Raw genomic sequence first — 25,719 nt, forward strand, 5'->3', positions numbered from 1 at the left:
GCACCTGCCACACACGACACTGTGAATTACTGAGAATGGCTCTCATTATCTTGCCTCAGCCCCTCACCGTGAGGGCGGAGCGCCTGACACGCACATGACACTGTGAATTACTGAGAATGGCTCTCATTATCTTGCCTCAATCACTCGCAGTGAGGGCGGAGCTCCTGACACACACATGACACTGTGAATTACTGAGAATGGCTCTCATTATTTTGCTTCAGTCACACACCGTGAGGGCGGAGCACCTGCCACACACGACACTGTGAATTACTGAGAATGGCTCTCATTATCTTGCTTCAGTCACACACCGTGAGGGCGGAGCACCTGCCACACACGACACTGTGAATTACTGAGAATGGCTCTCATTATCTTGCCTCAGCCCCTCACCGTGAGGGCGGAGCGCCTGACACGCACATGACACTGTGAATTACTGAGAATGGCTCTCATTATCTTGCCTCAATCACTCGCAGTGAGGGCGGAGCTCCTGACACACACATGACACTGTGAATTACTGAGAATGGCTCTCATTATTTTGCCTCAGTCACTCGCTGTGAGGGTGGAGCTGCTGACACGCACATGACACTGTGAATTACTGAGAATGGTTCTCATTATCTTGCCTCAGTCCCTCGCCGTGAGGGCGGAGCTCCTGACATGCACATGACACTGTGAATTACTGAGAATGGCTGGCATTAACTTGCTGCAGTCCCTCGCCGTGAGGGCGGAGCTCCTGACACGCACATGACACTGTGAATTACTGAGAATGGCTGGCATTATCTTGCTGCAGTCCCTCGCCGATAGGGCGGAGCGACTGACACGCACATGACACTGTGAATTACTGAGAATGGCTCTCATTATCTTGCCTCAGTCACTCACCGTGAGGGCGGAGCTCCTGACACACACATGACACTGTGAATTACTGAGAATGGCTCTCATTATCTTGCCTCAGTCCCTCACCGTGAGGGCAGAGCTCCTGACACACACATGACACTGTGAATTACTGAGAATGACTCTCATTATCTTGCCTCAGACCCTCACCGTGAGGACGGAGCTCCTGACACACACATGACACTGTGAAATACTGAGAATGGCTGGCATTATCTTGCCGCAGTCCCTCGCCGTGAGGGCGGAGCTCCTGACACGCACATGACACTGTCAATTACTGAGAATGGCTGGCGTTTTCTTGCGACAGTCCCTCGCCGTGAGGGCGGAGCTCCTGACACGCACATGACACTGTAAATTACTGAGAATGGCTCTCATTATCTTGCCTCAGTCACTCACCGTGAGGGCGGAGCTCCTGACATGCACATGACACTGTGAATTACTGAGAATGGCTGGCATTAACTTGCTGCAGTCCCTCGCCGTGAGGGCGGAGCTCCTGACACGCACATGCCACTGTGAATTACTGAGAATGGCTGGCATTATCTTGCTGCAGTCCCTCGCCGATAGGGCGGAGCGACTGACACGCACATGACACTGTGAATTACTGAGAATGGCTCTCATTATCTTGCCTCAGTCACTCACCGTGAGGGCGGAGCACCTGCCACACACAACACTGCGGATTAGTGAGAATGGCTCTCATTATCTTGCCTCAGTCACTCACCGTGAGGGCGGAGCACCTGCCACACACATGACACTGTGAATTACTGAGAATGGCTCTCATTATCTTGCCTCAGACCCTCACCGTGAGGACGGAGCTCCTGACACACACATGACACTGTGAAATACTGAGAATCGCTGGCATTATCTTGCCGCAGTCCCTCGCCGTGAGGGCGGAGCTCCTGACACGCACATGACACTGTAAATTACTGAGAATGGCTCTCATTATCTTGCCTCAGTCACTCACCGTGAGGGCAGAGCTCCTGACACACACATGACACTTTGAATTACTGAGAATGGCTCTCATTACCTTGCCTCAGTCCCTCAACATGAGGGTGGAGCTCCTGACACACACATGACACTGTGAATTACTGAGAATGGCTCTCATTATTTTACCTCAGTCACTCACCGTGAGGGAGGAGCACCTGCCACACACAACACTGCAGATTACTGAGAATGGCTCTCATTATCTTGCTTCAGTCACACACCGTGAGGGCGGAGCACCTGCCACACACGACACTGTGAATTACTGAGAATGGCTCTCATTATCTTGCCTCAGCCCCTCACCGTGAGGGCGGAGCTCCTGACATACACATGACACTGTGAATTACTGAGAATGGCTGGCATTATCTTGCCGCAGTCCCTCACCGTGAGGGCGGAGCTCCTGACATGCACATGACACTGTGAATTAATGAGAATGGCTCTCATTATCCTGCCTCAGTCCCTCACCGTGAGGGCGGAGCGCCTGACACGCACATGACACTGTGAATTACTGAGAATGGCTCTCATTATCTTGCCTCAATCACTCGCAGTGAGGGCGGAGCTCCTGACACACACATGACACTGTGAATTACTGAGAATGGCTCTCATTATTTTGCCTCAGTCACTCGCTGTGAGGGTGGAGCTGCTGACACGCACATGACACTGTGAATTACTGAGAATGGTTCTCACTATCTTGCCTCAGTCCCTAGCCATGAGGGCGGAGCTCCTGACATGCACATGACACTGTGAATTACTGAGAATGGCTGGCATTAACTTGCTGCAGTCCCTCGCCGTGAGGGCGGAGCTCCTGACACGCACATGCCACTGTGAATTACTGAGAATGGCTGGCATTATCTTGCTGCAGTACCTCGCCGATAGGGCGGAGCGACTGACACGCACATGACACTGTGAATTACTGAGAATGGCTCTCATTATCTTGCCTCAGTCACTCACCGTGAGGGCGGAGCTCCTGACACACACATGACACTGTGAATTACTGAGAATGGCTCTCATTATCTTGCCTCAGTCCCTCACCGTGAGGGCAGAGCTCCTGACACACACATGACACTGTGAATTACTGAGAATGACTCTCATTATTTTGCCTCAGTCACTCACCGTGAGGGCGGAGCAACTGCCACACACAACACTGCGGATTAGTGAGAATGGCTCTCATTATCTTGCCTCAGTCACTCACCGTGAGGGCGGAGCACCTGCCACACACATGACATTGTGAATTACTGAGAATGGCTCTCATTATCTTGCCTCAGACCCTCACCGTGAGGACGGAGCTCCTGACACACACATGACACTGTGAATTACTGAGAATGGCTGGCATTATCTTGCCGCAGTCCCTCACCGTGAGGGCAGAGCTCTTGACACGCACATGACACTGTGAATTACTGAGAATGGCTCTCATTATCTTGCCTCAGACCCTCAACGTGAGGGCGGAGCGCCTGACACGCACATGACTGTGTGAATTACTGAGTATGGCTGGCATTATCTTGCCGCAGTCCCTCACCGTGAGGGCGGAGCTCCTGACACCCACATGACACTGTGAATTACTGAGAATGGCTGGCATTATCTTGCCGCAGTCCCTCGCCGTGAGGGCGGAGCTCCTGACACGCACATGACACTGTCAATTACTGAGAATGGCTGGCATTATCTTGCCACAGTCCCTCGCCGTGAGGGCGGAGCTCATGACACGCACATGACACTGTGAATTACTGAGAATGGCTGGCATTATCTTGCCGCAGTCCCTTGCCGTGAGGGCGGAGCTCCTGACACGCACATGACACTGTGAATTACTGAGAATGGCTCTCATTATCTTGCCGCAGTCCCTCGCCGTGAGGGCGGAGCTACGGACACGCACCTGACACTGTGAATTACTGAGACTGGCTGGCATTATCTTGTCTCAGTCACTCACCGTGAGGGCGGAGCTCCTGACACGCACATGACACTGTGAATTACTGAGACTGGCTCTCATTATCTTGCCTCAGTCACTCACCATGGGGGCAGAGCTCCTGACACACACATGACACTGTGAATTACTGAGAATGGCTCTCATTATTTTACCTCAGTCACTCACCGTGAGGGAGGAGCACCTGCCACACACAACACTGCAGATTACTGAGAATGGCTCTCATTATCTTGCCTCAGCCCCTCACCGTGAGGGCGGAGCTCCTGACATACACATGACACTGTGAATTACTGAGAATGGCTGGCATTATCTTGCCGCAGTCCCTCACCGTGAGGGCGGAGCTCCTGACACGCACATGACACTGTGAATTAATGAGAATGGCTCTCATTATCCTGCCTCAGTCCCTCACCGTGAGGGCGGAGCGCCAGACACGCACATGACACTGTGAATTACTGAGAATGGCTCTCATTATCTTGCCTCAATCACTCGCAGTGAGGGCGGAGCTCCTGACACACACATGACACTGTGAATTACTGAGAATGGCTCTCATTATTTTGCCTCAGTCACTCGCTGTGAGGGTGGAGCTGCTGACACGCACATGACACTGTGAATTACTGAGAATGGTTCTCATTATCTTGCCTCAGTCCCTCGCTGTGAGGGCGGAGCTCCTGACATGCACATGACACTGTGAATTACTGAGAATGGCTGGCATTAACTTGCTGCAGTCCCTCGCCGTGAGGGCGGAGCTCCTGACACGCACATGCCACTGTGAATTACTGAGAATGGCTGGCATTATCTTGCTGCACTCCCTCGCCGATAGGGCGGAGCGACTGACACGCACATGACACTGTGAATTACTGAGAATGGCTCTCATTATCTTGCCTCAGTCACTCACCGTGAGGGCGGAGCTCCTGACACACACATGACACTGTGAATTACTGAGAATGGCTCTCATTATCTTGCCTCAGTCCCTCACCGTGAGGGCAGAGCTCCTGACACACACATGACACTGTGAATTACTGAGAATGACTCTCATTATTTTGCCTCAGTCACTCACCGTGAGGGCGGAGCACCTGCCACACACAACACTGCGGATTAGTGAGAATGGCTCTCATTATCTTGCCTCAGTCACTCACCGTGAGGGCGGAGCACCTGCCACACACATGACACTGTGAATTACTGAGAATGGCTCTCATTATCTTGCCTCAGACCCTCACCGTGAGGACGGAGCTCCTGACACACACATGACACTGTGAAATACTGAGAATGGCTGGCATTATCTTGCCGCAGTCCCTCGCCGTGAGGGCGGAGCTCCTGACACGCACATGACACTGTCAATTACTGAGAATGGCTGGCGTTTTCTTGCGACAGTCCCTCGCCGTGAGGGCGGAGCTCCTGACACGCACATGACACTGTAAATTACTGAGAATGGCTCTCATTATCTTGCCTCAGTCACTCACCGTGAGGGCAGAGCTCCTGACACACACATGACACTGTGAATTACTGAGAATGGCTCTCATTACCTTGCCTCAGTCCCTCAACATGAGGGTGGAGCTCCTGACACACACATGACACTGTGAATTACTGAGAATGGCTCTCATTATTTTACCTCAGTCACTCACCGTGAGGGAGGAGCACCTGCCACACACAACACTGCAGATTACTGAGAATGGCTCTCATTATCTTGCCTCAGTCACTCACCGTGAGGGCGGAGCACCTGCCACACACATGACACTGTGAATTACTGAGAATGGCTCTCATTATCTTGCCTCAGACCCTCACCGTGAGGACGGAGCTCCTGACACACACATGACACTGTGAAATACTGAGAATGGCTGGCATTATCTTGCCGCAGTCCCTCGCCGTGAGGGCGGAGCTCCTGACACGCACATGACACTGTCAATTACTGAGAATGGCTGGCGTTTTCTTGCGACAGTCCCTCGCCGTGAGGGCGGAGCTCCTGACACGCACATGACACTGTAAATTACTGAGAATGGCTCTCATTATCTTGCCTCAGTCACTCACCGTGAGGGCAGAGCTCCTGACACACACATGACACTGTGAATTACTGAGAATGGCTCTCATTACCTTGCCTCAGTCCCTCAACATGAGGGTGGAGCTCCTGACACACACATGACACTGTGAATTACTGAGAATGGCTCTCATTATTTTACCTCAGTCACTCACCGTGAGGGCGGAGCACCTGCCACACACGACACTGTGAATTACTGAGAATGGTTCTCATTATCTTGCCTCAGCCCCTCACCGTGAGGGCGGAGCTCCTGACATACACATGACACTGTGAATTACTGAGAATGGCTGGCATTATCTTGCCGCAGTCCCTCACCGTGAGGGCGGAGCTCCTGACACGCACATGACACTGTGAATTAATGAGAATGGCTCTCATTATCCTGCCTCAGTCCCTCACCGTGAGGGCGGAGCGCTTGACACGCACATGACACTGTGAATTACTGAGAATGGCTCTCATTATCTTGCCTCAATCACTCGCAGTGAGGGCGGAGCTCCTGACACACACATGACACTGTGAATTACTGAGAATGGCTCTCATTATTTTGCCTCAGTCACTCGCTGTGAGGGTGGAGCTGCTGACACGCACATGACACTGTGAATTACTGAGAATGGTTCTCATTATCTTGCCTCAGTCCCTCGCCATGAGGGCGGAGCTCCTGACATGCACATGACACTGTGAATTACTGAGAATGGCTGGCATTAACTTGCTGCAGTCCCTCGCCGTGAGGGCGGAGCTCCTGACACGCACATGCCACTGTGAATTACTGAGAATGGCTGGCATTATCTTGCTGCAGTACCTCGCCGATAGGGCGGAGCGACTGACATGCACATGACACTGTGAATTACTGAGAATGGCTCTCATTATCTTGCCTCAGTCACTCACCGTGAGGGCGGAGCTCCTGACACACACATGACACTGTGAATTACTGAGAATGGCTCTCATTATCTTGCCTCAGTCCCTCACCGTGAGGGCAGAGCTCCTGACACACACATGACACTGTGAATTACTGAGAATGACTCTCATTATTTTGCCTCAGTCACTCACCGTGAGGGCGGAGCACCTGCCACACACAACACTGCGGATTAGTGAGAATGGCTCTCATTATCTTGCCTCAGTCACTCACCGTGAGGGCGGAGCACCTGCCACACACATGACACTGTGAATTACTGAGAATGGCTCTCATTATCTTGCCTCAGACCCTCACCGTGAGGACGGAGCTCCTGACACACACATGACACTGTGAATTACTGAGAATGGCTGGCATTATCTTGCCGCAGTCCCTCACCGTGAGGGCAGAGCTCTTGACACGCACATGACACTGTGAATTACTGAGAATGGCTCTCATTATCTTGCCTCAGACCCTCAACGTGAGGGCGGAGCGCCTGACACGCACATGACTGTGTGAATTACTGAGTATGGCTGGCATTATCTTGCCGCAGTCCCTCACCGTGAGGGCGGAGCTCCTGACACCCACATGACACTGTGAATTACTGAGAATGGCTGGCATTATCTTGCCGCAGTCCCTCGCCGTGAGGGCGGAGCTCCTGACACGCACATGACACTGTCAATTACTGAGAATGGCTGGCATTATCTTGCCACAGTCCCTCGCCGTGAGGGCAGAGCTCATGACACGCACATGACACTGTGAATTACTGAGAATGGCTGGCATTATCTTGCCGCAGTCCCTTGCCGTGAGGGCGGAGCTCCTGACACGCACATGACACTGTGAATTACTGAGAATGGCTCTCATTATCTTGCCGCAGTCCCTCGCCGTGAGGGCGGAGCTACGGACACGCAACTGAGACTGTGAATTACTGAGACTGGCTGGCATTATCTTGTCTCAGTCACTCACCGTGAGGGCGGAGCTCCTGACACGCACATGACACTGTGAATTACTGAGACTGGCTCTCATTATCTTGCCTCAGTCACTCACCATGGGGGCAGAGCTCCTGACACACACATGACACTGTGAATTACTGAGAATGGCTCTCATTATTTTACCTCAGTCACTCACCGTGAGAGAGGAGCACCTGCCACACACAACACTGCGGATTTCTGAGAATGGCTCTCATTATCTTGCTTCAGTCACTCACCGTGAGGGCGGAGCACCTGCCACACCCATGACACTGTGAATTACTGAGAATGGCTCTCATTATCTTGCCGCAGTCCCTCACAGTGAGGGCGGAGCTCCTGACACGCACATGACACTGTGAACTACTGAGAATGGCTGGTATTATCTTGCCGCAGTCCCTCGCCGTGAGGGAGGAGCTCCTGACACGCACATGACACTGTCAAGTACTGAGAATGGCTCTCATGATCTTGCCTCAGTCACTCGCCGTGAGGGCCGAGCTCCCGACACGCACATGACACTGTGAATTACTGAGAATGGCTCTCATTATCTTGCCTCAGACTCTCGCCGTGAGGGCGGAGCTCCCGACACGCACATGACACTGTGAATTACTGAGAATGGCTCTCATTATTTTGCCTCAGTCACTCGCCGTGAGGGCGGAGCTCCTGACACGCACATGACACTGTGGATTACTGAGAATGGCTCTCACTATCTTGCCTCAGACCCTCGCCGTGAGTGCGGAGCTCCTGACACGCACATGACACTGTGAATTACTGAGAATGGCTGGCATTATCTTGCCGCAGTCCCTCGCCGTGAGGGCGGAGCTCCTGACACACACATGACACTGTGAATTACTGAGAATGGTTGGCATTATCTTGCCGCAGTCCCTCGCTGTTAGGGCGGAGCTCCTGACACGCACATGACACTGTGAATTACTGAGAATGGCTGGCATTATCTTGCCGCAGCCCCTCACTGTGAGGGCAGAGCTCCTGACAAGCACATGACACTGTGAATTACTGAGAATGGCTCTCATTATCTTGCCTCAGTCACTCACCGTGAGGGCGGAGCTCCTGACACACACATGACACTGTGAATTACTGAGAACGGGTCTCATTATCCTGCCTCAGTCACTCACCGTGAGGGCGGAACTCCTGACATACACATGACACTGTGAATTACTGAGAACGGCTGGCATTATCTTGCCTTAGTCACTCACCGTGAGGGCGGAGCTCCTGACACGCACATGACACTGTGAATTACTGAGAATGGCTCTCATTATCTTGCCTCAGTCACTCACCATGAGGGCGGAGCTCCTGACACGCACATGACACTGTGAATTACTGAGAATGGCTCTCATTATCTTGCCTCAGTCAGAAGCCGTGAGGGCGGAGCTCCTGACACGCACATGACACTGTGAATTAGTGAGAATGGCTCTCATTATCTTGCCTCAGTCCCTCTCCGTGAGGGCGGAGCTCCTGACACACACATGACACTGTGAATTACTGAGAATGGCTGGCATTATCTTGCCGCAGTCCCTCACCGTGAGGGCGGAGCTCCTGACACACACATGACACTGTGAATTACTGAGAATGGCTCTCATTATCTTGCCTCAGACCCTCACCGTGAGGGCGGAGTGCCTGACATGCACATGACTCTGTGAATTACTGAGAATGGCTGGCATTATCTTGCCGCAGTCCCTCACCGTGAGGGCAGAGCTCTTGACACGCACATGACACTGTGAATTACTGAGAATGGCTCTCATTATCTTGCCTCAGACCCTCACCGTGAGGGCGGAGCGCCTGACACGCACATGACTCTGTGAATTACTGAGAATGGCTGGCATTATCTTGCCGCAGTCCCTCGCCGTGACGGTGGAGCTCCTGACACGCACATGACACTGTCAATTACTGAGACTGGCTGGCATTATCTTGCCGCAGTCCCTTGCCGTGACGGCGGAACTCCTGACACGCACATGACACTGTGAATTACTGAGAATGGCTGGCATTATTTTGCCGCAGTCCCTCGCCGTGAGGGCGGAGCTACTGACACACACATGACACTGTGAATTACTGAGAATGCCTCTCATTATTTTGCCTCAGTCACTCACCGTGAGGGCGGAGCTACTGACACACACATGACACTGTGAATTACTGAGAATGGCTCTCATTATCTTGCCTCAGTCACTGTTAGGTAGAAACCTGTGCTGTTCCCTCTGGGACCACTGCAAAAGATTTAGGACTACAGGTGTTTGGCAGTAAACCCACTTGGTAGCAGTCTGTACCACACAGATTCACTTGGTAGCTGTGGCTGAGCAGTCAGACTTCCCTCAAGAAGAGTTAGGCAGTATATAGAGTATTCACAATAGGTCAAGAGAACACAATAGAACAAGTAAACAATGACGAGGGCTTGGTGTAAAAGAGATATAATTATTTTTTTAAAACCACATCTACAAAAACACACATGCACTAATAGTAAGCAATTCAAAAACACGGTCACTAAAAGATATACACTCCCTTAAAAGAATATTAGACAAGTCTTAAGTAAAGCCCCACTTATATTCAGACAGCGGTGAGCGCTTACCGTAGATGGTACTCTAATAATTTGTTTTAAAAAGGGAGAGAAAAGCAGAGAATAAGTTGAAACAGAGCCCAACACTTTTTCACGAACACAACAAGAGAGGAAGGCAAAGTAACACCGTGAGTTTAGAGTCAGTAGGCCGGATCCGCTTTAAAAGGATCAAAACGAAATGTGTCCAAGGTCACGCGGTTGCAGTGCACAAAAGTCTTGTAGCGGTTCAAAAAGCAGTTGGACCAAAGAAAGGGACCAGATAGAGGGTCAAGGCGGCCAGAACAGTCCAGAAGGTTAAGGGGTTATTATTACCTTGTAGCAATCTTTAGTAAGGGAGGCCTGGCGGACACGGTACCTTAAAGTGGTGAGAATACTCTAGTGGGGGCAGTTGTTCCTGGCAGCGGATGCAAGTCGGTGCTTCGTCCGGGGGAAGAGAGGATCTCATCGGGGAGGAAGACAGGAGTCAGTTGCACTGCCAGGGAAGAAACCAGCCGCAGAGTTTCTCAGGTACAAGGAGCGGTCCGTTGATTCGCGGTTCAGTGGTAAGTGGCTATCCGGCCGCCGGGGTGCTTGGCACGGGCAATTCGACCACAAACCAATCTGGGGTGCAAAGAAAGAGGGTAAACTGGTTGTGCCCACCAGTCAGGGGAAGAAGCCTCTCCGGCTGGGAGATCTTCTCTGTCATCGGGAAGTGGTGTGTCGGTTCCGCAGGGCTCCACCGGTGGTGTCGTCGTGGTAGGTCGGCTCAGCTTCTCCCTCGTCAAATTCTCAGGTCCTGTGGCGACTTCTGAAGTTTCAGTCCCCAAAGCCCTGCTTTTATGCAGCATACCCCCATTCACTCAGCCTAGCTGTCAATCAAACATGCTAAGTGGTGAGCCGGCCGGCTCACCACTTGGGCCAATCACACAAGAGTGCAACATGAGTTACCAAGATAACTCAGTCCAGGGTGCCTAAACCCTCTCCCACACCCCCTGTGGTACCCAGACAGAGTGGCACCACTTTTGGAGGCTTCTGTGGAGAAGCCCGCCAAAAAGTGGAACAAAGGGCACGACTTGGGTTGGAGTCACAGAAGAGAACACAGATGCCATTTTAGAATCGAGTCCTGGCAAAAAATACCAACTGGCGAATTAATATTAATTAAATAAACCGGCGGTATGTTCGAGGCTATGAGAATTAAATAATTAAAGTTGGTATTCTCGAACAATGGGAAAATCCCATAGGGAAATATTCGCGGTCGAATATAAAAAGTAGTTTCCACTGCCACCAGCCAAAACTCAATCAGGGGGGACGGAGACGTGCCCCCTCGACTAACAGACCCCGGGCAATCGAATTGCCCCGACCAGTACGTCCCCAATATGATGGTTTGTACTGGTTTCTGTTAATAATTTGGGACTAGTAAAGCCAATGGTGACTTTACATGCCCTGGGAGACATTAGTCAGTCCCAGGGTATGGAGTCTATGGTGGGGTGTCACTATGACACCCCTGTGTTACTGCACGGAGGGTGCTGTGAAACGCATATAGTAAAAACACATGAGACCCTATGGAGTAAAGCACCCCATAGCCCATAAAACACTTTAACAGTCAAAGGAACACCATAAATCATGTCCAAGAGTGAGAGAAAAAGAGTCTCACTCTTGGCAGGAGAAAAAAAAACAAACTCCAGAAATGCAGCAAAGCTGCTGGGGGACTCACTAGGTTAGGAAATTCAGCCTAAAGAGAGAATTCTCCCTAACAGTCACTCACCGTGAGGGTGGGGCACCTGCCACACACAACACTGCGGATTACTGGGAATGGCTCTCATTATCTTGCCTCAGTCCCTCACCGTGAGGGCGGAGCTCCTGACACAAACATGACACTGTGAAATACTGAGAATGGCTGGGATTATCTCGCCGCAGTCCCTAATCGTGAGGGCAGAGCTCCTGACACACACATGACACTGTGAATTACTGATAATGGCTCTCATTATCTTGCCTCAGTCCCTCACCGTGAGGGCGGACGCCTGACACACACACATGACTCTGTGAATTACTGAGAATGGCTGGCAATATCTTGCCGCAGTCCCTCACCGTGAGGGCGGAGTGCCTGACACGCACATGACACTGTGAATTACTGAGAATGGCTGGCATTATCTTGCCGCAATCCCTCACCGTGAGGGCGGAGCACCTGACACGCACATGACACTGTGAATTACTGAGAATGGCTCTCATTATTTTGCCTCAGTCACTCATCGTGAGGGCAGAGCTACGGACACACACATGACACTGTGAATTAATGAGAATGGCTCTCATTATTTTGCCTCAGTCACTCACCGTGAGGGCGGAGCTACTGACACGCACATGACACTGTGAATTACTGAGAATGGCTCTCATTATTTTGCCTCAGTCACTCTCCGTGAGGGCGGAGAACATGCCACACACAACACTGTGGATTACTGAGAATGGCTCTCATTATCTTGTCTCAGTCACTCACCGTGAGGGCGGAGCGCCTGACACACACATGACTCTGTGAATTACTGAGAATGGCTGGCATTATCTTGCAGCAGTCCCTCACCGTGAGGGCGGAGCTCCTGACACGCACATGACACTGTGAACTACTGAGAATGGCTGGCATTATCTTGCCGCAATCCCTCACCGTGAGGGCAGAGCACCTGACACGCACATGACACTGTGAATTACTGAGAATGGCTCTCATTATCTTGTCTCAGTCACTCACCGTGAGGGCGGAGCGCCTGACACACACATGACTCTGTGAATTACTGAGAATGGCTGGCATTATCTTGCAGCAGTCCCTCACCGTGAGGGCGGAGTTCCTGACACGCACATGACACTGTGAACTACTGAGAATGGCTGGCATTATCTTGCCCCAATCCCTCACCGTAAGGGCAGAGCACCTGACACGCACATGACACTGTGAATTACTGAAAATGGCTCTCATTATTTTGCCTCAGTCACTCATCGTGAGGGCGGAGCACCTTCCACACACAACACTGCGGATTACTGAGAATGGCTCTCATTATCTTGGCTCAGTCACTCACCGTGAGGGCGGAGCACCTGCCACACACATGACACTGTGAATTACTGAGAATGGCTCTCATTATCTTGCCTCAGTCCCTCACCGTGAGGGCGGAGCTCCCGACACACACATGACACTGAATTACTGAGAATGGCTCTCTTTATCTTGCCTCAGTCACTCACTGTGACGGTGGAGCTCCGAGAACGGCTCTCATTATCTTGCCTCAGTCACTCGCCGAGGCACTCACCGTAAGGGCGGAGCTCCTGACACACACATGACACTGTGAATTACTGAGAATGGCTCCCATTATCTTGCCTCAGTCCCTCACCATGAGGGCGGAGCTCCTGACACACACATGACACTGTGAATTACTGAGAATGGCTCTCATTATTTTGCCTCAGTCACTCACCGTGAGGGCGGAGCTACTGACACACACATGACACTGTGAATTACTGATTATGGCTCTCATTATTTTGCCTCAGTCACTCACCGTGAGGGCAGGGCACCTGCCACACACAACACTGCAGATTACTGAGAATGGCTCTCATTATCTTGCCTCAGTCACTCACCGTGAGGGCGGAGCACCTGCCACACACATGACACTGTGAATTACTGAGAATGGCTCTCATTATCTTGCCTCAGTCCCTCTCCGTGAGGGCGGAGCTCCTGACACACACATGACACTGTGAATTATTGAGAATGGCTGGCATTATCTTGCCTCAGTCCCTCACTGTGAGGGCGGAGCTCCTGACACACACATGACACTGTGAATTACTGATAATGGCTCTCATTATCTTGCCTCAGTCCCTTACCGTGAGGGTGGAGCGCCTGACACACACATGACTCTGTGAACAACTGATAATGGCTGGCATTATCTTTCCGCAGTCCATCACCGTGAGGGCGGAGCTCCTGACACGCACATGACACTGTGAATTACTGAGAATGGCTGGCATTACCTTGCCGCGATCCCTCAATGTGAGGGCGGCGCTCCGAACACGCACATGACACAGTGAATTACTGAGAATGGCTCTCTTTATCTTGCCTCAGTCACTCACCGTGACGGCGGAGCTCCTGACACGCACATGACACTGTGAATTACTAAGAATGGCTCTCATTATCTTGCCTCAGTCACTCACCGTGAGGGCGGAGCTTCTGACACGCACATGACACTGTGAATTACTGAGAATGGCTCTCATTATCTTGCCTCAGTCACTCACCGTGAGGGTGCAGCTCCTGACACACACATGACACTGTGAATTACTGAGAATGGCTCTCATTATCTTGCCTCAGACCCTCGCAGTGAAGGCGGAGCTCCTGACACGCACATGACACTGTGAATTACTGAGAATGGCTGGCATTATCTTGCTGCAATCCCTCACCGTGACGGCGGAGCACCTGCCACACACATGACACTGTGAATTGCTGAGAATGGCTCTCATTATCTTGCCTCAGTTCCTCACCGTGAGGGCGGAGCACCTGCCACACACATGACACTGTGAATTACTGAGAATGGCTCTCATTATCTTGCCTCAGTCCCTCACTGTGAGGGCGGAGCTCCTGACACACACATGACACTGTGAATTAATGAGAATGGCTCTCATTATTTTGCCTCAGTCACTCACCGTAAGGGCGGAGCTACTGACACACACATGACACTGTGAATTACTGAGAATGGCTCTCATTATTTTGCCTCAGTCACTCTCCGTGAGGGCGGAGAACATGCCACACACAACACTGTGGATTACTGAGAATGGCTCTCATTATCTTGTCTCAGTCACTCACCGTGAGGGCGGAGCGCCTGACACACACATGACTCTGTGAATTACTGAGAATGGCTGGCATTATCTTGCCGCAGTCCCTCACCGTGAGGGCGGAGCTCCTGACACGCACATGACACTGTGAACTACTGAGAATGGCTGGCATTATCTTGCCGCAATCCCTCACCGTGAGGGCAGAGCACCTGACACGCACATGACACTGTGAATCACTGAGAATGGCTCTCATTATTTTGCCTCAGTCACTCACCGTGAGGGCGGAGCACCTGCCACACACAACACTGCGGATTACTGAGAATGGCTCTCATTATCTTGGCTCAGTCACTCACCGTGAGGGCGGAGCACCTGCCACACACATGACACTGTGAATTACTGAGAATGGCTCTCATTATCTTGCCTCAGTCCCTCACCGTGAGGGCGGTGCTCCTGACACACACATGACACTGTGAATTACTGAAAATGGCTGGCATTATCTTGCCGCAGTCCCTCACCGTGAGGGCGGAGCTCCCGACACACACATGACACTGAATTACTGAGAATGGCTCTCTTTATCTTGCCTCAGTCACTCACTGTGACGGTGGAGCTCCTGACACGCACATGACACTGTTAATTACTGAGAATGGCTCTCATTATCTTGCCTCAGTCACTCGCCGAGGCACTCACCGTAAGGGCGGAGCTCCTGACACACACATGACACTGTGAATTACTGAGAATGGCTCCCATTATCTTGCCTCAGTCCCTCACCATGAGGGCGGAGCTCCTGAAACACACATGACACTGTGAATTACTGAGAATGGCTCTCATTATTTTGCCTCAGTCACTCACCGTGAGGGCGGAGCTACTGACACACACATGACACTGTGAATTACTGATAATGGCTCTCATTATTTTGCCTCAGTCACTCACCGTGAGGGCGGGGCACCTGCCACACACAACACTGCAGATTACTGAGAATGGCTCTCATTATCTTGCCTCGGTCACTCACCGTGAGGGCGGAGCACCTGCCACACACATGACACTGTGAATTACTGATAATGGCTCTCATTATCTTGCCTCAGTCCCTTATCGTGAGGGCAGAGCGCCTGACACAGACATGACTCTGTGAATTACTGAGAATGGCTGGCATTATCTTGCCGCAGTCCCTCACCGTGAGGGCGGAGCTCCTGACAAGCAAATGACACTGTGAATTACTGAGAATGGCTGGCATTATCTTGCCGCAATCCCTCACCGTGAGGGCGGAGCACCTGACACACACATGACACTGTGAATTAATGAGAATGGCTTTCATTATCTTGCCTCAGTCACTCACCGTGAGGGCAGAGCTCTTGACACACACATGACACTGTGAATGACTGAGAATGGCTCTCATTATCTTGCCTCAGTCCCTCACCGTGAGGGCGGAGCTCCTGACACACACATAACACTGTGAATTACTGAGAATGGCTCTCATTATTTTGCCTCAGTCACTCACCGTGAGGGCGGAGCTACTGACACACACATGACACTGTGAATTACTGAGAATGGCTCTCATTATTTTGCCTCAGTCACTCACCGTGAGGGCGGAGCTACTGACACACACATGACACTGTGAATTACTGAGAATGGCTAGCATTATCTTGCCGCAGTCCCTCACCGTGAGGGCGGAGCTCCTGACACACACATGTCACTGTGAATTACTGATAATGGCTCTCATTATCTTGCCTCGGTCCCTTACCGTGAGGGCGGAGCGCCTGACACACACATGACTCTGTGAATTACTGAGAATGGCTGGCATTATCTTGCCGCAGTCCCTCACCGTGAGGGCGGAGCTCCTGACAGGCACATGACACTGTGAACTACTGAGAATGGCTCTCATTATCTTGCCTCAGTCCCTCACCGTGAGGGCGGAGCTCCTGACACACACATGACACTGTGAATTACTGAGAATGGCTCTCATTATTTTGCCTCAGTCACTCACCGTGAGGGCGGAGCTACTGACACACACATGACACTGTGAATTACTGAGAATGGCTCTCATTATTTTGCCTCAGTCACTCACCATGAGGGCGGAGCTACTGACACACACATGACACTGTGAATTACTGAGAATGGCTCTCATTATTTTGCCTCAGTCACTCTCCGTGAGGGCGGAGAACATGCCACACACAACACTGTGGATTACTGAGAATGGCTCTCATTATCTTGTCTCAGTCACTCACCGTGAGGGCGGAGCGCCTGACACACACATGACTCTGTGAATTACTGAGAATGGCTGGCATTATCTTGCCGCAGTCCCTCACCGTGAGGGCGGAGCTCCTGACACGCACATGACACTGTGAACTACTGAGAATGGCTGGCATTATCTTGCCGCAATCCCTCACCGTGAGGGCAGAGCACCTGACACGCACATGACACTGTGAATCACTGAGAATGGCTCTCATTATTTTGCCTCAGTCACTCACCGTGAGGGCGGAGCACCTGCCACACACAACACTGCGGATTACTGAGAATGGCTCTCATTATCTTGGCTCAGTCACTCACCGTGAGGGCGGAGCACCTGCCACACACATGACACTGTGAATTACTGAGAATGGCTCTCATTATTTTGCCTCAGTCACTCACCGTGAGGGCGGAGCTACTGACACACACATGACACTGTGAATTACTGAGAATGGCTAGCATTATCTTGCCGCAGTCCCTCACCGTGAGGGCGGAGCTCCTGACACACACATGTCACTGTGAATTACTGATAATGGCTCTCATTATCTTGCCTCGGTCCCTTACCGTGAGGGCGGAGCGCCTGACACACACATGACTCTGTGAATTACTGAGAATGGCTGGCATTATCTTGCCGCAGTCCCTCACCGTGAGGGCGGAGCTCCTGACAGGCACATGACACTGTGAACTACTGAGAATGGCTCTCATTATCTTGCCTCAGTCCCTCACCGTGAGGGCGGAGCTCCTGACACACACATGACACTGTGAATTACTGAGAATGGCTCTCATTATTTTGCCTCAGTCACTCACCGTGAGGGCGGAGCTACTGACACACACATGACACTGTGAATTACTGAGAATGGCTCTCATTATTTTGCCTCAGTCACTCACCATGAGGGCGGAGCTACTGACACACACATGACACTGTGAATTACTGAGAATGGCTAGCATTATCTTGCTGCAGTCCCTCACCGTGAGGGCGGAGCTCCTGACACACACATGTCCCTGTGAATTACTGATAATGGCTCTCATTATCTTGCCTCGGTCCCTTACCGTGAGGGCGGAGCGCCTGACACACACATGACACTGTGAATTACTGAGAATGCCTCTCATTATCTTGCCTCAGTCCCTCACCGTGAGGGCGGAGCTCCTGACACACACATGACACTGTTAATTACTGAGAATGGCTGGCATTATCTTGCCGCAGTCCCTCACCGTGAGGTTGGAGCTCCTGACACACACATGACACTGAATTACTGAGAATGGCTCTCTTTGTCTTGCCTCAGTCACTCACCGTGAGGGCGGAGCTACTGACACACACATGACACTGTGAATTACTGACAATGGCTCTCATTATTTTGCCTCAGTCACTCACCGTGAGGGCGGGGCACCTGTCACACACAACACTGCGGATTACTGAGAATGGCTCTCATTATCTTGCCTCAGTCCCTCACCGTGAGGGCGGAGCTCCTGACACACACATGACACTGTGAATTACTGAGAATGGCTGGCATTATCTTGCTGCAGTCCCTCACCGTGAGGGCGGAGCTCCTGACACACACATGACACTGAATTACTGAGAATGGCTCTCTTTATCTTGCCTCAGTCACTCACCGTGAGGGCGGAGCTACTGACACACACATGACACTGTGAATTACTGACAATGGCTCTCATTATCTTGCCTCAGTCCCTCACTGTGAGGGCAGAGCTCCTGACACACACATGACACTGTGAATTACTGAGAATGGCTGGCATTATCTTGCCGCAGTCCCTCACTGTGAGGGCGGAGCTCCTGACACACACATGACACTGTGAATTACTGAGAATGGCTCTCATTATTTTGCCTCAGTCACTCACCGTGAGGGCGGAGCTACTGACACACACATGACTCTGTGAATTACTGATAATGGCTCTCATTATCTTGCCTCAGTCCCTTACTGTGAGGGCGGAGCGCCTGACACACACATGACTGTGAATTACTGATAATGGCTGGCATTATCTTGCCGCATTCCCTCATCGTGAGGGCGGAGCTCCTGACACGCACATGACACTGTGAATTACTGAGAATGGCTGGCATTATGTTGCCGCAATCCCTCACCATGAGGGCGGCGCTCCTGACACGCACATGACACTGAATTACTGAGAATGGCTCTCTTTCTCTTGCCTCAGTCACTCACCGTGACGGCGGAGCTCCTGACACGCACATGACACTGTGAATTACTGAGAATGGCTCTTATTATCTTGCCTCAGTCACTCACCGTGAGGGCAGAGCTTCTGACATGCACATGACACTGTGAATTACTGAGAATGGCTCTCATTATCTTGCCTCAGTCACTCACCGTGAGGGTGGAGCTCCTGACACACACATGAAACTGTGAATTACTGAGAATGGCTCTCATTATCTTGCCTCAGTCCCTCACCGTGCGGGTGGAGCTCCTGACACACACATGACACTGTGAATTACTGAGAATGGCTCTCATTGTTTTGTCTCAGTCACTCACCGTGAGGGCGGAGCTACTGACACACACATGACACTGTGAATTCCTGAGAATGGCTCTCATTATCTTGCCTCAGTCACTCGCCGAGGCACTCACCGTAAGGGCGGAGCTCCTGACACACACATGACACTGTGAATTACTGAGAATGGCTCCCATTATCTTGCCTCAGTCCCTCACCATGAGGGCGGAGCTCCTGACACACACATGACACTGTGAATTACTGAGAATGGCTCTCATTATTTTACCTCAGACACTCACCGTGAGGGCAGAGCTACTGACACACACATGACACTGAATTACTGAGAATGGCTCTCATTATTTTGCCTCAGTCACTCACCGTGAGGGCGGGGCACCTGCCACACACATGACACTGAATTACTGAGAATGGCTCTCATTATTTTGCCTCAGTCACTCACCGTGAGGGCGGGGCACCTGCCACACACAACACTCCGGATTACTGAGAATGGCTCTCATTATCTTGCCTCAGTCACTCACCGTGAGGGTGGAGCACCTTCCACACATATGACACTGTGAATTACTGAGAATGGCTCTCATTATCTTGCCTCAGTCCCTCACCGTGAGGGCGGAGCTCCTGACACACACATGACACTGTGAATTACTGAGAATGGCTGGCATTATCTTGCCGCAATCCCTCACCGTGAGGGCGGCGCACCTGACACACACATGACACTGTGAATTACTGAGAATGGCTCTCATTATTTTGCCTCAGTCACTCACCGTGAGGGCGGAGCTACTGACACACACATGACTCTGTGAATTACTGAGAATGGCTCTCATTATCTTGCCTCAGTCCCTCACCGTGAGGGCAGAGCTCCTGACACACACATGACACTGTGAATTACTGAGAATGGCTGGCATTATCTTGCCACAGTCCCTCACCCTGAGGGCAGAGCTCCTGACACACACATGACATTGTGAATTACTGATAATGGCTCTCATTATCTTGCCTCAGTCACTCACAGTGAGGGTCGGAGCTCCTGACACACACATGACACTCTGAATTACTGAGAATGGCTCTCATTATCTTGCCTCAGTCCCTCACCGTGAGGGCGGAGCTCCTGACACACACATGACACTGTGAATTACTGAGAATGGCTCTCATTATTTTGCCTCAGTCACTCACCGTGAGGGCAAAGCTACTGACACACACATGACACTGTGAATTACTGAGAATGGCTCTCATTATTTTGCCTCAGTCTCTCACCGTGAGGGCAAAGCTACTGACACACACACATGACACTGTGAATTACTGAGAATGGCTCTCATTATTTTGCCTCAGTCTCTCACCGTGAGGGCGGAGCTACTGACACACACATGACACTGTGAATTACTGAGAATGGCTGACATTATCTTGCCGCAGTCCCTCACCGTGAGGGCGGAGTTCCTGACACACACATGACACTGTGAATTATGAGAATGGCTGGCATTATCTTGCCGCAATCCCTCACCGTGAGGGCGGCGCTCTGACACGCACATGACACTAAATTACTGAGAATGGCTCTCTTTATCTTGCCTCGGTCACTCACCGTGACGGCGGAGCTTCTGACACGCACATGACACTGTGAATTACTGAGAATGGCTCTCATTATCTTGCCTCAGTCACTTACCGGGAGGGCAGAGCTCCTGACACACATAGAACACCAGGGGATCATCCAATGAACGGCAAGGCTCAGAGAAAAGAAGTGGTTTGTTGACCTGGAAGCAAAGGTAGAAGCTGAAATCAGACAATGCCTGCTGTGTCGGGTAGCCCTTATCCTGACCTCTGACCTCTGACCCCAGCCAGAAACCTAGGGAACAAGCGAGCACAGACTTCTGCAGCTTTCCTTTCAGTGTACCTGGAGGTGGAAATGGAAGACGCCACAGCAACGGAAGTTGTGTTGCCCAAGGTGGGACTCCTACTGGTTCACCATGGTCTACCTCAAGAGATCAGGATGGCCAACAGTCTTCCCTGTCATGGCCGCCATGGCGGTGCTATCTAGAGCCTCTGACAGATAATACAGAGACTGCAGCCAGGGGGCGCTGGACCACTCACGAGCACTGTCAAAAGGACCCTGCAAACTGTGGGAGAACCAACAAAGGGCATAGATGTGGGGCTCTAGGCACTGTTTATAAAGGGCTAACCCTCGCTCGTGCAGGGGGGACACCTGCCCATCTGTTCCTCGCCTGTGCGGTGTCTGGGGCCATCCCCGCACACCCCACGTGGGCTCCTGCAGCCATCTGGACATGGGATTATGGAATTATGGAATGCACTACCCAGTGAACTCAGAGCGCAACCCTTCCTCTCCATCTTTCGCAAAACCCCCAAAACCACTCTGTTCAATTAGCTCCTCCTGCTCACCAAGCAAAATATGTAACTAAATCCTCTCTGATTCCCATGTAACCACTAAGCATATTATGGCCTCTGTAACCACTAAGCTAAGCATGTAACTAAGTCCTCTCTGCTTCCCATGTAACCACTAAGCATATTATGGCCTCTGTAACCACTAAGCTAAGCATGTAACTAAGTCCTCTCTGCTTCCCATGTAACCACTAAGCATATTATGGCCTCTGTAACCACTAAGCTAAGCATGTAACTAAGTCCTCTCTGCTTCCCATGTAACCACTAAGCATATTATGGCCTCTGTAACCACTAAGCTAAGCATGTAACTAAGTCCTCTCTGCTTCCCATGTAACCACTAAGCATATTATGGCCTCTGTAACCACTAAGCTAAGCATGTAACTAAGTCCTCTCTGCTTCCCATGTAACCACTAAGCATATTATGGCCTCTGTAACCACTAAGCTAAGCATGTAACTAAGTCCTCTCTGCTTCCCATGTAACCACTAAGCATATTATGGCCTCTGTAACCACTAAGCTAAGCATGTAACTAAGTCCTCTCTGCTTCCCATGTAACCACTAAGCATATTATGGCCTCTGTAACCACTAAGCTAAGCATGTAACTAAGTCCTCTCTGCTTCCCATGTAACCACTAAGTCTATTATGGCCTCTGTAACCAGAAAGTCTTCTCTACGCCACAATACCTAGTGGCTGTTGTGCACTTTATAAATACTAATAAATAAATAAATAAAGTGGAGGCCAGGAGGGAATGCTGCAATGCCAGGATGAGTGAGCCTGCGGGGCACGCCAAGTGGTCATACAAGGGGAACGGGGGCACAGAAATTGTAGGGGGCCAACACCTAAGAGGAACGTTTTGAATGCCATTTACAATGAGTATTCTGACAGCAAACCTCAGGGGCCTCGGGTAACGGCTGAGGAAGGGGTGGGAGTGAACAAGCATGACAGCCAATGTTTACTTTTAACTGTGGGCGCCGCTTGTGATGCTCGCACGGCAGGAGGTGATTACATGCATGCATGGTAAGCAGTCTTCACAATTGAAATGCAACGCTGTTGCTGCATGTGAGCAATGGATCCCTGTGGGGTTCTGGGTCAGCAGCATTTGCACTGGCATGAAAATGCATGCCGGTGCAAATGATGGGGCATGTGTGTGGCAGAGAAGAAGGGAGGCAGCGGAAACGCAAGTTGCGCTCTGCCCCTCCTCTATGCCAGACAAATGCTTGAAAATGGGGCGTGGCGTGAATAAAAGGGATTAAAGCCTTAGTCAAGGCTTTGACACCTTTCATTGACACTGGCTCCGCAATGTCCACTGAAAAGCTATAAATCCTCCTTTGTCCACAAATCTCTGATGTGAAGAAACCAATGTTAAAAGGCAAGGCAGTGATAGCGCTTCTGTACCCCGAGGGAAGTGACAGCCCTTAGCGCTTCTGTATACCCCGAGAGAAGTGACAGCCCTTAGCGCTTCTGTATACCCCGAGAGAAGTGACAGCCCTTAGCGCTTCTGTACCCCGAGGGAAGTGACAGCCCTTAGCGCTTCTGTACCCCGAGGGAAGTGACAGCCCTTAGCGCTTCTGTACTCCAAAGGAAGTGACAGCCCTTAGCGCTTCTGTATACCCCGAGAGAAGTGACAGCCCTTAGCGCTTCTGTACCCCGAGGGAAGTGACAGCCCTTAGCGCTTCTGTACCCCGAGGGAAGTGACAGCCCTTAGCGCTTCTGTATACCCCGAGAGAAGTGACAGCCCTTAGCGCTTCTGTACCCCGAGGGAAGTGACAGCCCTTAGCGCTTCTGTACCCCGAGGGAAGTGACAGCCCTTAGCGCTTCTGTATACCCCGAGAGAAGTGACAGCCCTTAGCGCTTCTGTACCCCGAGGGAAGTGACAGCCCTTAGCGCTTCTTTATACCCCGAGAGAAGTGACAGCCCTTAGCGCTGTATACCCTGAGGGAAGTGACAGCCCTTAGCGCTTCTGTACCCTGAGGGAAGTGACAGCCCTTAGCGCTTCTGTATACCCCGAGGGAAGTGACAGCCCTTAGCGCTTCTGTATACCCCGAGAGAAGTGACAGCCCTTAGCGCTTCTGTACCCTGAGGGAAGTGACAGCCCTTAGCGCTTCTGTATACCCCGAGGGAAGTGACAGCCCTTAGCGCTTCTGTATACCCCGAGAGAAGTGACAGCCCTTAGCGCTTCTGTACCCCGAGGGAAGTGACAGCCCTTAGCGCTTCTGTACCCCGAGGGAAGTGACAGCCCTTAGCGCTTCTGTATACCCCGAGAGAAGTGACAGCCCTTAGCGCTTCTGTACCCGAGGGAAGTGACAGCCCTTAGCGCTTCTGTACCCCGAGGGAAGTGACAGCCCTTAGCGCTTCTGTATACCCCGAGGGAAGTGACAGCCCTTAGCGCTTCTGTATACCCCGAGAGAAGTGACAGCCCTTAGCGCTTCTGTACCCGAGGGAAGTGACAGCCCTTAGCGCTTCTGTACCCCGAGGGAAGTGACAGCCCTTAGCGCTTCTGTATACCCCGAGAGAAGTGACAGCCCTTAGCGCTTCTGTACCCCGAGGGAATTGACAGCCCTTAGCGCTTCTGTACCCCGAGGGAAGTGACAGCCCTTAGCGCTTCTGTATACCCCGAGAGAAGTGACAGCCCTTAGCGCTTCTGTACCCGAGGGAAGTGACAGCCCTTAGCGCTTCTGTACCCCGAGGGAAGTGACAGCCCTTAGCGCTTCTGTATACCCCGAGAGAAGTGACAGCCCTTAGCGCTTCTTTATACCCCGAGAGAAGTGACAGCCCTTAGCGCTGTATACCCTGAGGGAAGTGACAGCCCTTAGCGCTTCTGTACCCTGAGGGAAGTGACAGCCCTTAGCGCTTCTGTATACCCCGAGGGAAGTGACAGCCCTTAGCGCTTCTGTACCCCGAGGGAAATGACAGCCCTTAGCGCTTCTGTATACCCTGAGGGAAGTGACAGCCGGAAGGGCTCCAGCAAACGCAGCTTGTAAGGAGAGCACTGCAAAGAGCGCATTTAAAGCCGCAGAACGGAAGTAATGCAGAATATATTGCTGTGTTTTCAGACTGCTGACTAGCAACTTTGGGGTAGGCGTGCAGGGTCGGATTGGCCCCTCGGCCTTTCTGCCCGTGGCTGGTCCGAAATCGTCCCTGGGGAGTGGGCGCCGTTTTCTGGCCACGCCTGGGCCGGTTTGGAAGAAAAATAAATATTTATTTTTCACATTTTTTTTTCTTCAAAAAGCCTTTCATCCTTCGTAGGTCGAAAAATGAGTACCAACATAGGTTAGGTGATATTGTATGCATATTTGTTCTATAATTAAATAGCTTAAGCGTACGTGCTATACAATAACATACTATCATTTGGGCTTCGACATCTGCTTTGATTCACAGTAATTTAGTGTACTTAGGTCAATGCTATTTGATGCCACTTCCGGCTGTTTTGTCAAGGGGTGAAAGGTCGTGTTTCATTGCGTCCCTGGATGTCACTTCGGGGTGGGGTTAAACGCCGTGAGCCGAGGGGTGGGCCACTTTTTGAGGCGAGGGGTGGGCCACTTTTTTTGTGTTATCGGGCCTATTTCTTGTCCCAGTCCGACCTTGGGCGCTGGGGGCCCCTTTGAGGCTCGAGGCCACTTTAATCTGAAACGGTTGAAAGGCCCGGACACAACCCC

General features: G+C 51.5%; 1 protein-coding gene across 5 annotated transcripts in view; it reads left to right on the top strand.

Annotated features, from left to right (window-relative positions):
- Window positions 1-25,719, top strand: part of LOC138525644 (Fc receptor-like protein 5) — an 800,717-nt gene that overhangs the window by 40,527 nt on the left and 734,471 nt on the right. The gene's annotated exons all lie outside the window — the stretch shown is intronic.

The sequence above is a fragment of the Ambystoma mexicanum genome, chromosome 7p (genome assembly GCF_040938575.1).
Source record: "Ambystoma mexicanum isolate Mex_15411 chromosome 7p, UKY_AmexF1_1, whole genome shotgun sequence".
Classification (NCBI taxonomy): Eukaryota; Metazoa; Chordata; class Amphibia; order Caudata; family Ambystomatidae; genus Ambystoma; species Ambystoma mexicanum.